Source organism: Aptenodytes patagonicus, chromosome 3 (assembly GCF_965638725.1).
Source record: "Aptenodytes patagonicus chromosome 3, bAptPat1.pri.cur, whole genome shotgun sequence".
In the NCBI taxonomy this organism is placed as follows: domain Eukaryota; kingdom Metazoa; phylum Chordata; class Aves; order Sphenisciformes; family Spheniscidae; genus Aptenodytes; species Aptenodytes patagonicus.
The window spans coordinates 108,169,705-108,184,648 of record NC_134951.1 but is presented as its reverse complement, the minus strand read 5'-3'; the positions used below and the strand labels follow the sequence as shown (position 1 = coordinate 108,184,648).

General features: G+C 40.4%; 1 long non-coding RNA gene across 3 annotated transcripts in view; it reads right to left on the bottom strand.

The window, feature by feature from the left end:
• Positions 1-14,944, bottom strand: part of LOC143158531 (uncharacterized) — a 48,531-nt gene that overhangs the window by 26,141 nt on the left and 7,446 nt on the right. For 2 of the 3 annotated variants that reach the window (XR_012995017.1, XR_012995019.1), the window contains exons 4-5: positions 3,286-3,659; positions 2,473-2,726 (exon numbers count right to left, since the gene is read on the bottom strand). The exons of the other annotated variant lie outside the window; for it this stretch is intronic. This is a non-coding gene — a long non-coding RNA (uncharacterized LOC143158531). Of the gene's footprint in view, positions 1-2,472; positions 2,727-3,285; positions 3,660-14,944 lie in introns of those variants that run through there. 3 annotated transcript variants of the gene reach the window in all.

Genomic DNA, 14,944 nt, shown 5'->3' with positions numbered 1-14,944 from the left:
CTGAAAAGGGAAGGAAGATACCTTCTGAATAGAGCACCAAAGTAGGAACAAACAGCACCAAAACCATGCAGCAGCAGGCTCTCAAAACACATTTCATTAAAACTTCATTCATATGACAAACTCACATCAGGGCAAAAGGCGGCTTGGAGTTTCTCCATGGTGCTTGAGGGAAAGTTCATGAGCTCTTGTTGTCCATCAACTGCCCTGACCTCTTTGTTTGTAATACGTAAACGGAAAGGAAATCATAGCAGGTTTGTTTCACATCTTGAACTTGCAACTACCAAGGGTATGTATAAGACGAAAGTGGGAGTGCTTTATAGCCTCTGAAAATAAATAAATTACTTGAAATAACAGGTGCAGGCACATGGATCTTTCAGAACGCAATGTGTCATTCTTCAAGCTACAAAACGTGTGGCCTCTTTATATTTATGGATGCTCTACAGTTTACGATAATGGAGTGATGAGTTAGAAGAGTAAAAGATTGTCCATTAACAGAAGAAAGTAATTTTTTTAGCTATACTGCCTTTGTCTTCACGTCATGGTATGAAAATAACCAATAATGTGATTTTTATTTATCAAAGTAAATGCATGGGCTTTTAAATATATTTCAGAAAGAAAAAATAGATTTATTTCCTATATCTTAGGAAGTGAGTTTCAGTAAAGCCAAAATGAATTTTTGGACCCATTTCTGCCCCTCTCTGTGTTTTATTTTTATTTTTATGGGTTAAATGTGTCTTACTCCAGGGATAATCCCGTTCTAGACTGTAAACAACAGAGAGGAAACTGACTCTTATCTTATTTGTACAACATCCAGCACTACTGTAATAAAAATATTTAGTAATGGTAGCACGCATTCTCAGGAACACTCATGCAGTACAGGACTTCTCAATAAAGAGCAAAATATTAAATGTGAAACTTTTTAATCAACTTTGACTCGTCAAAGCAAAAACTCTTCACGAAAAGTGAATATTGATTACATTCTCATTTACAGAAAATATTTGAAACATTTTAGAAGTGATAGCTATCATGTTTTTGCCATGGCTTTTCATTTCACAGCGTATGAATTCATAGTTAAAGAGAACTGAAAAAGAAAGAAAAAGTTTAAAAATAATTTAGAATTATCTAAATGAAACTGTATCACCTGACCAATATTTTTGGAGGGATTGGGGGGGTGTCAGTTCAAGAAATCACTCTTAATTTTTAACTTTTTCCTCACAGGTCTGGAGGGAGATAGTGTTAAAAATTTCATAATAAACAGAAAAATCATTTCTTCCTAAGCTGCATTTGTGCAGTGTGAAGAACTGTAGCAAAATGAGGCCTCAGCTGAAGTGAGCATACTATATATTGATTTTTACGAAGAAATCTTTTGATTCTTTTCTTTCTTTTAGGGAAATGCACTGTTAAGCTTAGTTAAAAGGGAAAAAGGCAAACCAAGTCCTGGGTTGCCTTTAATGCAGCTTTCTGAAGATGGCTTTATAAAACCAGAAAGCAGAAAGCTATTTTAAAGTGATTTGCAAGAAGGGTATATACCTCTACAGAGAAACCTTCGTTTGGGTCATTTGGATTTCTCTCTTTTCCCTGGAAGCAGCTAGTCAAAACTGTCTGTATGCAACAGAAAGATAAAAATTTCAATTAGGTTGAGTGCTGTCATAAGCAGACTACATGAGAAGGCTTGAGATAATATGCATTACATATTGATGTCTATCAGCCCTGAGAACATAGCCATGTTTTATTCCATGCCCCTTTTGTAGGTTTGGCAGCAGTGGCACCCAATAAAGGCCTAATCATATTAATTTATGCCCCTATCAATTATGCATTCAGATTCCCCCGATAGCTTGTCAGTTTTTATTCACTATTTTCTGAAAAATACGCCTATTACAGTTACTGAGCAAATAGGAGGACTGTCAGAAACTGAGATTTAAAGAATATTACTTAAAAGGGGTGGGTTTCTTTAATTTATAAATCTTGTATTATATGTCATGCATTTGTTAGTTTTAAAAGAGGTGACAGTGCAGGGACAGATGTCACATTAAGGACTTTCTGAAGACAAGGGGAGAAGTCTCCTTAAGAAAGCTTTGTGATTTATTCAACTTTTCTTGAAAGCAAAGTGTTCTGTCGTCTGTAGATGTAGTGAAAATATCAGCTTTGTTAGTTTAATAAGAATTTGATTTTGTGTCTCTCAAATGATGTGTATCAATGAAGTACTCAATAAAAGTATTTTCAGCTTGTAAACTGATCTCTTTTCTGGTATGGAAAACAGTTTTATATCCAGCAATATGTTGGTGTCTCAAACTGCATTCTAGAGTCAGTGCCCATCTTAGGGTCATCATAAGCAGGAAATAAGATAGATAAATAGATGTAGTGTGTGAAGTACACAAATTGCCCTGTTCAATAACATCTACCAAGGAGCTGTGGAGTAGTCTGTACTAGCAACTTAAAATTACCTTGATGTCAATGTGGAATTGAGATAAGTCCAGCCTACCTTATTCATACATACTATACTGTTTGAATGTGCCTGTGAGAGTGCTTTGTTTAGGAGCAGAAGTGCTCCTTGGAGGCGAGCCTCCCGGATTTCTCCACCTGCTGGTTCACATCGCTGGGCGGTGTTGGAGATGACAGTCGGGACTCCTTTCTGTGGGACTAACCTGGGAGATGCAAGCCACAGGACAGGGCAACGTTTTCCAACCAGGAATGGGCATTCAGAGCAGGACGATGGTAGAGCTGGCCTGGAGACAGGGCAGACTATTAGTCCTTTCCTGTCAAACCAGCAAAAAGGACTGATGTTTACCCCCAAAAGTTGGAGGTCATGTCCAGATCACAACCCACTTAAAGTTAGGCCACTCAACTTGTTTTGTCAGGTTTACTACGATACCAAAACAATTATATCTAATGAAGAAATAGATCTTGGCACTAATTGTTCCAATCCTCATTTCCTGATACTTGCAACCTGACTGCTGCTGTTTCACCCACTCCCTGCCACTGACCACTGCTCAAGAGAAGTCCCACTTTTTCCACCCTCTGGCTGCATCTCCCTCACTCCAAGAACATCCACTTCAGCTTCTTTTCCTCATTCACTTCAGGCCTCTCCCTCCTACTTTTAGAGCAGTTAACCTGATTTCACATCCTATTATACCACTCTCTATGCTGTCAGGCTTCCCCTCGCCCTTCTTTTAAGAGTGCGGGGTTTTTTCACTAAGGCCCTAAGTGTGGAAAAATACTTTAGAGAACGCAAAAAAAAACAGGGAAGAAAACCTCAGAAGTGCTAATGCTGCTGTATTATCTCACCTGATATTGTGTGTGTTGGATTTGCCTCTCTCTGGGTTAGCCCAGAAATGCATTCCTTCTGGTGTAAGCAGGGTTTAAGGATTTAAGGACACTGGTGGCAGGCCCAGAGCCTCCAGGCAGAGGTCTGGGGCCTCCCACTTCTGTCCTCGCTGCAGATGAGTTCAATGTAGTCAGTGTATGATGGGCTCTCCACCCAGCCACTTTACTGGGCCCTTCTTTTTCACAGGGGTTTCCAACCCATCTCTCGCCATGCCAGGACTTCTTCTCCCCCGCTGGAAAGTTCAGCAGGATAAATATCGTCCTTTTTGCGCGATCCAGTCCTGGGGAGCCCTCGGAGCACCTCGTGCTGTTTCGGAGAAGGCCATCTCCCCTTCCTGATGGGAGAGGAAGGTCTGAATGAAGATGATCTCTTTTGACACTCGTGTTTTCACGTTATATAAGAAATAGAAACAAACCCTCAGGTCTCGCCTTGGTGAAGTCCTCCCTAGCTTCAATACAGGTGGGTAGCTGAGGCCTATGGTTTTTGTTTTCTTCATCCACTCCTGAGCACGTGTTGCTTTTCAGCTCTGCCCAACCACTTAAATAATTAATGAAGACTGAACTCTTGCCTATTAAACAAACTTGTTCTTCCTCCCCTACAAATTCACCCACCCCTGCAAAGTACTTTGGCTTTACAATGGGTTGCACCTCCCCTTTTCTCTGGCTCTTTGAAGATTTTGCGCTTTGTTCAGTGAAGTTCCCCGGTTCCAGGAACATGTACCACATTACCTAAATCATCCCGGTGTTTATTTTAGCCTGACGGTGTTAATGAGGCTTAGGTATGTTACAGCATTTAAAATCTTTGTAGTATCTTAAACATATTGTATCTTAAAATATCCCCTTCAGGTATGTATTATCCAAATCATATAAATGGAGAAGTAAAAACAAATGTTTAGGGATTTGCCTAAGGCCATGCAATAAGTCAACGTCAGACCCAAGAGTCACCTATTTGTGGTGAGTCAGCCCACGCTGGCATGATTTGGTGTGTTCCTACTATGGAAATCAGCCTATTCATTGCGTGTAGTACTCATTTCAATCATTTCATAAACTGGCTCTAGCAGTTGCCTTCCCTTTAATAACAACTTTCCCAGAAATGCTTTTGATTACCTAACTCCATATACTTCCTACACGTCTACATAGGGAGTAGCATATGGAATCTACAGCTTACCTAGTTGCTGTTTTTTCTTGTGGTTTTTTTTTTTTTCCTCAAAAAGGCCAGAAATTAAGCGGAAGTAGAGGGGACTGTGTTCCTAAAGTGCTGGGAACATTTCCTGTGCCTGCCCTTGAAATTAAAAAGTATCTGGACAACCATTTACCTTGTGGGGTTGAATAGTAGTTCACGCTCCATAATTTTCCTTTCTCTACTTTCTGAGGATTCAACAAAACTCTTAGGGAAGGAGGTGTGCATGTGAAAGGGAGAGAAACATACAGGCAGCAAATATGTTTGAGAACATTTATGCTGGGAGTAGGTAATCCAAAAAGTGATGAAATAGTGAAGTGACAAGACCTGGCCTGAACACCTAAAACTTTGATGATGTTTTGCAGGGAAAATTAGACCAATTAAAGGGTGCCTCTGGGAAGCTTTACCTTACATGACCAGAACTTCTACACAACATCTTGGTGCACTTGGCGCTTTTACAGGGATAATATTCATGTGAATATGAATGGTTTTGCCAGTAAGTTAGTCATCCGCAGGATTTTAGTCTGCGCTTGGTATGGATGTGTTTCTGTATCACCTTTTGTTTCCTGAGCAGAATCTGGTGGGTAATGTGCAGTTCAGCCCGGCCCTCTGCTATTGTCTCAGTTCCCTTTTCACAGTATTTCGAGGTATTAGTGGAGTGAAGGATCCTCTTTTCTACACTTGCTTTCTCAAACTTCCCCGTCTAAAACTGAAGTGCCCGGGGGCTATCGCTTGGTGTTTAATAATGCTCTACACTAGCAGCTTTCTCTTCATTGTTACACCGGATTTTTATACTTTAGTATATATGGCTCTTGAGTGCTTCCCTTGACCAGCAGCCTGAGGATTATAGAGTAACACTCACAAAAAAGAATAAAATTGGTGTATCTTTAAACTCCAGAGTCAAAGGCACAGAAAAACACTACTGGACGGTACTGAAATATTTTTCCCTCTTCCTAAAAAACAGTATAAATGCAACCAGTAGCAGAAAAGGACCTAGAAAGAAGTGTAGTCAGATAATAAATGAATGAATCTGTCTGGAAAACGAAGCTGGTAATACTGTACTTGGGAGACACAGACAAAACGCAGCTCTCGGGTGGGGGAAAAGAAACGCAGAGACCTCTTCAGACAGCCTCTCTTTACTGTGAGCAGTAATCCGTAGAGGGGGAATGGAGCTTGTTTGAGAGGCATCTGAAGAACTGCGTGGTGAGAAAGCAAAGCAATAGCGCCTCTGCGTCTGATTTTAGAGAGAGTGAAGCCAGATTTTTTTTTTTTTCATACATCTCATCACCTAAACAGTTCAGGCACGAGGCATTGGTAAAATCAGAGATACTGATATGTGATACTGCAGTGATTGATCATTTTAACCTATTCTAAGCTCATACCTTAAGGAGAAAAACATTTGGAGGGGTTTAGAGACTACAAACTTCAGGTTGGAAACACACTTCGTCTTTGTTTCTGGCAAAAACGCGCACTTCTGCGCATGCTGGCAGTCAGCTGTTTTTCCACATGACTTTTGTTTTTAGGGGATCATATGAGTGCCTGACAGGCAGAGTCATCAACATATTTTCAATTGATTACTTTTCTATTGCAAAACAGTGTTTTGTAAAAATGGAGATGCCGAGGAAAAGATCTATTTCTATTCCACTTTCCATCCCTTTGAAAAATAAAAGCAGTAATTAAAAAAAAAAAAGGGGGGGGGGGGGAATGGGAGTTCCTCTGCACAGGTTTTGTCTGACAGGAAAGAATACACACAGGTACTGCCATGTGCTATTGTTGTCTTAATTGTTAATTTTATACAGCTGTTTTACAGGCCATCATTCCAAGCCTGGATTACTCGAGGAGAATACTCATGACAACAATTCACAGACAGAAAAATGAAAAGAACTGATTAGAAGGATGAAGAAAGTTAGCTGTTAGGAGAACCTGAAAATTCTAAATATTTTCCAAAATACAAGTAATTAAAGAATACTTGGTAAGAATCTACAAGTATCTGAAAACTTGAATTCCCGAAGGTTTAAAAAATAACGCAGCTTGGTGTCAAGGTGAAAAAATGATGTTAAATTAGAGGAGCTCATAGAAGTCTAAATTTCCTGAAACTCAACCCAAAATGTGCTTGAACAGTGAGATTGTTTCAAATATGAAATAATTTCTAAAAGAATGGGAGAAACTATGGATTGCAGCACTTCTAAGAAAGGAAGTAGACTACCAGAATGAAGTATATTAAAGATGGTGAATGTACTATTCCTCATCTTTACACATTGACCTTGTTTCTGTGTTCAGAAACCATATATAGAGTTGTTGAGTTGGTCAATAAACTAATCCAGCCATCAATAAAGCACACCTTCTTGTTTATTAATATGTGATTAAAAATGTATATGATAAAAAGATATCGACTGAGCAGAGTTTGGGTGACAAGAACAATTATAGCTTCAAGCCTAATCAGTACATGAGCTGTTTAACCCAGTGAAAGTCAATAGTCTATTTCTGAACAATTACACATTTTGTTTTAAATAAAGTATTTGGATTTTGCCAATGCTCTCATTTTCTTTTCATGATTTAGACGTGTATACAGAAGCAGAAAGAAACAGCCACAAAATAAATCACCCAATATAATCCTACTTTATGGTCCTTGTATGATAAAGTTGTAAGTATGCACCTAATAGGATTTGTTTTAATTATAACTTGCTAGCCACAAATAAATTAAACTCAGAATAAGAAAGTCTCTCTTTTCAGTTGTATTACTAGTTGCACAGGTCTGAATCATATTTCTACAATGTCTTAATTTACTTATATATTTCTGCTGTTGTTACTTTAAGTTAAAGTCATAATTTTACTGCATTCAAAGTGCTCCATCTTGATTTCATTAAAGCAGTTTCTTAAACCTAATACAAAATTATAACCGAAAGCCATTTAATTCCTCCTTGAGTGATCCTTAGCTTTTACAAACTTTTCTCACAGCTCGCTGCACCTTCATTCCAAAGCAACAATATTCCACAGAGCTCGATGTCTGATGAAAAGTCGATAGCAACACAGAAAAGTTTGAACCGGGTGCATCTTTAAACACTAAAGTATTCCAGGATAGTGGGCGTTCAGTAGAAACTGGGAGCCGGTGAATGGTCAGACATTCCTGAGCAAGAACACAGGGTCACTGGCTTGTCCCCACAATGTTAAAAATTAACTGTGGGCCCAAAGCAAGCAGCATCAAATGTCTGGGCTATCCACAAGCAGAACTTTTAGCATTTTTAGCACTGGTTTGTTGTGTCAACATTCAAGATTCAGTGAAATCAATGGTACTCCCCAAAGTGTTTGCAAGTTGTAAATCTTTAAGTGCGAGATCAGAAAGCTCCTTATCTATTCCATAAGTATAATGATCATCAAAGAGTTATAGTGACTAGCATTTCCACAGATATTTTTCCTACCTGCTAATCATGTCATCTTCTTAATTCTGTGTGGAATAAAATGATAAAGACTTCAGAAACAAAATTTTTCGCATTACAGCTAACACAATTCCATCATTTATGCTTCTCAAATGCATTTGTTTTAGGTGAATGTAAAATTCACCTTGTTGATTGCTGCTATAGAAAGTTGTTGTTTAATAAGGAAGAACAAATGAACTAAAAGAGAAACCTGCCATTGTGCTCACACAGCCTTGAAAGTTTTTGCTTCTTTGAAATCCATGTTGACATTATAAACACTCTCTTCTGAGTACCTTCATATTAATATATCAGTTCTGATCGAACAGTAAGTAAAAGTCAATTGGCTTTTCCTCTGACTGAAGCAAGAGTCACTGTTTGACTCTTAGAAACCAGAGTAAGTCCTCCAGGAGGTAATTTCCACTCGATTACAGTGTAGTTCCAACATTTTTCTTGGATATGTCTGATTCTGACTAGTGCAGGAGGTGGCACACTGGTGTAGGTGGACCAATGGTACGATCCAGCATGGTATCTCCCAGTCAACAAGAAAAGTTTTCTTTTGGGCAGGGGAAAAAGTTCTGATGTCTTGTGAAAGAACACTCACAGCTTTGGTTTATTTTGGATGGTGATGTCTGAAGCATAGAGAATGCTTGTCTAGCAATTGAATTGTTCCCATTTAAAACATTTCCTCTTTAAATCGAGAAGCTGGCGGCTCACGGCTTAGACAGGTGTACTCTGCGCTGGGTCAAAAACTGGCTGGACGGCCGGGCCCAGAGAGTTGTGGTGAATGGAGTTACATCCAGTTGGCGGCCGGTCACGAGCGGTGTTCCCCAGGGCTCAGTTTTGGGGCCGGTCTTGTTTAATATCTTTATCGATGATCTGGATGAGGGGATTGAGTGCACCCTCAGTAAGTTTGCAGACGACACCAAGTTGGGCGGGAGCGTTGATCTGCTCGAGGGTAGGAAGGCTCTGCAGAGGGACCTGGACAGGCTGGATCGATGGGCCGAGGCCAACTGTATGAGGTTCAACAAGGCCAAGTGCCGGGTCCTGCACTTCGGCCACAACAACCCCATGCAGCGCTACAGGCTTGGGGAAGAGTGGCTGGAAAGCTGCCCAGCAGAGAAGGACCTGGGGGTGTTGGTCGACAGCCGGCTGAACATGAGCCGGCGGTGTGCCCAGGCGGCCAAGAAGGCCAATGGCATCCTGGCCTGTATCAGAAATAATGTGGCCAGCAGGAGTAGGGAAGTGATCGTGCCCCTGTACTCGGCCCTGGTGAGGCCGCACCTCGAATACTGTGTTCAGTTTTGGGCCCCTCACTACAAGAAGGACGTTGAGGTGCTGGAGCGTGTCCAGAGAAGGGCAACGAAGCTGGTGAGGGGTCTGGAGAACAAGTCTTCTGCGGAGCGGCTGAGGGAACTGGGGTTGTTTAGCCTGGAGAAAAGGAGGCTGAGGGGAGACCTCATTGCTCTCTACAAGTACCTGAAAGGAGGTTGTAGTGAGGTGGGTGTTGGTCTCTTCTCCGAAGTAACAAGTGATAGGACGAGAGGAAATGGCCTCAAGTTGCGCCACGGGAGGTTTAGATTGGAACAGGCTGCCTAGGGAAGTGGTGGAGTCCCCATCCCTGGAGGTATTTAAAAGACGTGTAGATGAGGCGCTTAGGGACATGGTTTAGTGGGCATGGTGGTGTTGGGTTGACAGTTGGACTCGATGATCTTAGAGGTCTTTTCCAACCTCAATGACTCTATGACTCTATATAAATAGATGGTACAGCCAGTGCCTCAGGAGTATGTGCGAGGACGCAGCAGCTGTGAGAAAAGGGATTTCCCCAAAAGACAAGTCAGGTCATCTAAGATAGATAAGAGTCTCGCCCCAAGTTGCCTTCAGGAGAAGACAACTCTGTAGCTGCAGAGCGGAGCTTAGGGAAGTCAGCCCTAGCAGCCTGACCACCTGCAGAGCTTACAGGTCGTAACATCTCCGCAGGAGGAGCCAAGTATAGTAGGAAAGATCTGAATCTCTTTTTATCTATGGCACTGATATGTCTGAGCAATTCCCAATAGATTCTAATCTGAAGAAAGAGCTGGGTTTGATATCCATCTGTTTCAAGATAAATGAGAGTTTCTAAATCAAGGGTGGGGAAGGTATAAATGTGCAGCAAGAAAAATTATTCCTGAAGAGAGGATCCATTGCACTTTCAGATTAATAGGTGTAGCTCTCCCACCACAATAGCGTACTGCCAAATAGTAAAAAAGAGACTCTCGGAGGTAAATTTATTAGGCTAAAAATCTATTTTTCTGAGTTTAAACGTATCCATCTGCTTATCTTCAAACAGACTCTGAATACAGCATTGCTGATAATACGCTTTGTTCCAGTCCATTACTTGATTCAGTCACGTTTAAAAATATTAGTACATTTAAGAATGTTGGTACATTTACGACTCTAATTAAATATGTATACTGTAGATCTTTATTCTTCCACTAAATAAAACAGGAGTTTAATTCATTTTAGATTTCATTTTTTTGTAATGCTCTTCCTCAGCTTTTTAAATTAAAACTCTAGCATTAACTCTACAATTTTCAGTATTTAGGAAAAGCTCACCTGCATTTTGATGAAGCAAATAGCCAAGGTGTGTTGATTTATTAGGAAGGTGTATGGAAATAAGTGTGTAGTTACTCAAAAAATACCTATTTTTCAGGTGTAGATAACAGTAATAAAATCATTAAAATAGGATAGTGTTGAGGATTTGTATAAATGGCTGGGAAGTAATTTCTATTTTTATTCATCTCAGCACCCTTATGTATCAGTGTGTTTGATCTTAGCATCAGCCCCCTCCATGCAATACTCCACCCTTTACCTTCTTCATCATCACTGCTCATGTTGCCCATGCAGAAGGTGGAGGTTTACCGAGCTTTCTACACACTGTTGTCCTCACCCGTATGTTCTATATAGGACAGAACATCAGCATGTCTGTTGTGATGAAAGCATGCAACGTCTGCTTTTACAGTAGTTTCCATTCAATAGTGAGAGTTTGAATAGACAGAATTTTCACTTTCATTATTGTCAAAACATTTTAAGATGGATACTTAGTTTAAAAACTATTCTGTTTTTTGAAGGGAGAGCTAAACTAATCTGAGTCACAAATTATAGCTGCCAGATCTCAAGCACTTACCACTTCTCTGCTAAGTGTCACAACTAAGCCTGTATATGCTCCTCATTCACATAAATGTGGAGTAATCTGACAAAAAAACCCGGGGGGGGGGGGGGAACCACCCCATGAAAGTAGTTTAAACACGGTAGTTCTTCTTGACAAGTTGAACTCGGTGAAAGACAGGCACTCATCTGCTTTTAGGGAGGTGTGTGCACACTTGCCTGTGCAAAGTTAGACTGGATGTCTAACTTCTGTTTATGTCTTTGCAAACCTTCCCCGGGAATGAGCTACTGAAGCCGCACAGCAGGTCCAGAATGTCTTCATCATCTTAAATTTACTTCCCCAGACAACTCTGCCTTTCACCTTCTACCTATTAGTGATACGGGTGAGTGAGCAGGGAAGTTTTGAACAATAAGGGTGACAAAGATGGACCAGCCACTGCTAGTAGGAAGAGGCATCCTCATACCCAGAAAATTAGAGTAAACTTTTATTTTACTCTTCTCTCTAAACTTATGTTAGGAGTGTCCAAGTCAGTTATATCATCAGTGTATTTAAATAAAACCTTCGCCTTTGAACATGTACCTATGAAATATTGCAATGCCGTTGCAATGAGAGTTAAGCTTATACTCAAATGATTTACTGTGACCCTGACTGTTGTTTTGGAGCCTTCCGAGATACATAGAGATACAGGCAGATTACTGTACATCAAAGCAGGTACATACTTTTATATAGTGATCTGTTCATTCATGATTGAGATATAGTCACCTCAGGGGTGGGATGATACAGGAGTATCATCACAAGCAACAGTAAAGCTTTATTGACATGAATACTAGATCTTTGACTTGGTCAGATACACTGAGAAAAGCTTTTTTTTTCCTCTCTCTATTCTATTATTATTGGCCATGGTGAGAGGAATCTAGCTCTGCAAAGAGTCTGATAATGTAGGGTTTATAAATACAGCGGTGAATATACTGTTTTCCGTCAACATTACTTTTGCACTATATCTCAAAATTGTTTTGGTTTTATTAATGTTGCTCAACAGAGATGTGGATGTCACACCTAAAACTTGTGTCTCTGATACAAAAACATTTGCTGTTATCTGGGCCAAAATCAGTTCCTAAGCAGCCACATGGTCACCCTTGCATTGCGTAATTTAGATTATATTAGTTGTTCTGTCTTGTATATTGGTAGAAAAATGATGAACTTGGAAGCATACCTTGCTTTGTTACTAAATCCAAGCGCCGCATCTAATACCAATGGGAAAAAGACAGAGGCTCTGTTCTCCAGTTTTGTTAACAGTCTCTCTCTAACAGTTTTGTTATGCTTGGTTTTGAATAAGCTGTCTCTTTTATGCACTGGGTACTTCACATATCTGAGGTCTCTAGACAGCATTAAGCAATTTACTCTGTAACGTTTCAATCAAGCCTGTGGTTTGTTAGAGAAGCAGAGAGTTAGGCTGTGGTGGTAAAAGCGGTGCTGAAGAGGTCCTTGCTCAGAGGAAATGGCACTTTATTTGTTACGAGTTACTACTCAAAGTAACGGTGACTGCTGATTGCATCAGGACTCCTGAAGCTGTCTTTATACTCTGCTCTCGTACAGTCTCTGTGTTACTAAAAACTGGATCAGTTTTCTCTTTTTACATTTGCACATATTTATCCCATTTGTTCAAGTTATTACAGGTACAATTTTACAATGCCACCGTGGTTATTTCTGGGCATAAAAACTGAGGCTGAACTGCAGGTTTATTCTGAATGAGGGTCTGCTGTGAAGCAAAGTAGGAGTAGCAAATTATTGTCTCACTTACTGTCTTGGATCGGTGGATGAATTTTAATCCATGGCTAAGCAGACAGTTAATTTGGCTGTTTCAGTGAGTGCAGCGACTGCTTGACTCCAGGCCAAGGATCCTCCGACTGAGGTCAGGACCACATGCCTGGTGATGGCACTTCCTACCTCTGTGACTAAAAGGGAGAGCGACTCTGGAGCTTCTCTGTGTTGTAACACAGAAAACAGAATTTTAAATGTTTAAGAGTCATTTTTTTCCTGTCATTTGTTCAAATCCAGCCCCGTGTAGAGCAATCTGGGTTGTTAATGTTAAATCCACCCACCCAAAATAATCTGAAGACTTCAGTCCAGTTCCCAATGGATAGGTGCCAGTGTTACCAAATAAATAAGCAATTAAATACGTACTAATTGAGAAAAAAAAGTCAGAGGGTACTTGGACTCTCCAGTTCAGTCATCCTGTTGCTATTATGCTTAACTTCGGTAGGACAGAGGCATTACCTGTGTCATACCTGATCAGCAGATGAGCTGAAATACTGCCTAAAAGCTATCAACCTGCTACCTTTCATAAGCACTCAACTCCCTAAAAATAAAAAACATTTGTTAAAATAAGTGAGATATCACTAACACCCCTAAACTTGCAGTGGGGCTGAATGAAATGAAAAATCAAGGAATGAAAATCAATAAGGAATGAAAAATCAAAGAACCGATGCAAAAACCTGTATTTTAATGGAAATTAAAAAGAACAGCAATAAATTAGGTAGGGGATAAATCTTGCATAGCCATATAATATTTTACGCATACACAGACACACACACACACACTCAAATTAAAAGAGCATTAGAGACTCTATAAACATTTAAAGCCAGTAGGAAGCAGTAGGAAGTGAGAGAATGAAAGCTAATCACACCGCTCGGTACGAATCCCTTCTGCAGATGCTGTATCATAGAGCCTTTAATTACACCATCACATACCTGGAGATGACCAAGAATTTTCCAGGAAAAACTGTTTTCCTCAAAATTCAGGCTATATAATAGAAAAATGTTAGTTCTGAAGCAACTGGGAGGACTTTAAAAAACAAAGGGAAAGAGGAGACTCTGCAGTAACCAAAAGGCAAGTTGCTGTGGCAAGAAGTGTCCCAGATACCAAGTGCTTTCACCGGCGGAGCCATGCACTGTGGTCTCTTCTGGGGCAGCACCTTATTTCCATGTTCTCTGATACCCTGGGCTGGTTCCTCTCCTTTCTCCTTCCTCTCCTTCCCCCCCTTTTCGTGAGTAACTTTACAAAGCCTTTGTTTCATCCGTTCTTAGCGCGATGGTGTATGAATGCAATTTGACAGGGCAATGGGACTTTTCTGCTTGATCTTCTTCACGAGCACCCCTTTGGCATTCAGAGGAGTACACGGGCAAAGCTTTCTTCATAGTTTCCACTGGTAAGCTTACCTATACGGGACTCTGTAGGTTTTATTTGGGGCACACAACTTAAATCCTAATGTGAACACAAAGCTGTTGTTTTTCTCCCATTCCTCTCCCCACCGTGCAATAGCATCTGGGTGCTTAGCAAACATCTTTTACAACCTGAAATTGAAGCAATGAGATCATCCTATCCTTTTTAATAAATCTGTATTCCAAACAAATGAGATTAAAGTAAAAAATGCCTGCTAATTTTGGGTATCCAATTAGAGATAGTGACTACTTGATTTTTCAACCCGTTTGGCATTCTGCATCGCTTAGCGTAGTCAATGCACAGTCCCATGGATTTTGTCTGAGGTAGTGAGTGATTCACTTCAGCCTACCAGACCCCAAAATTTCAAGATGGGCCCTCGTAACATGAAAATCTCAGTTAATTATTACCTCTTGAGGCAACTTTCCCCACGCTGTAGAAGCTTTGAGGTGAAAGGGGAATGGGCGCAAACTCAGCAGGCAAAATTCAGCTATCGCCTTGCCACAAAGCCCTGCTTTCTCTTCTTGTAATTCTCTACATCGTAGATAAACCGTACCCAATTCTGTGACAAATTAGACGGGAATCTAGTGAATAAAAACTACAAAGTTCTGACCTATCCCCAGAGGAAGCGTACCTTGCAGGGCTTCGTTTCTGCTTCAG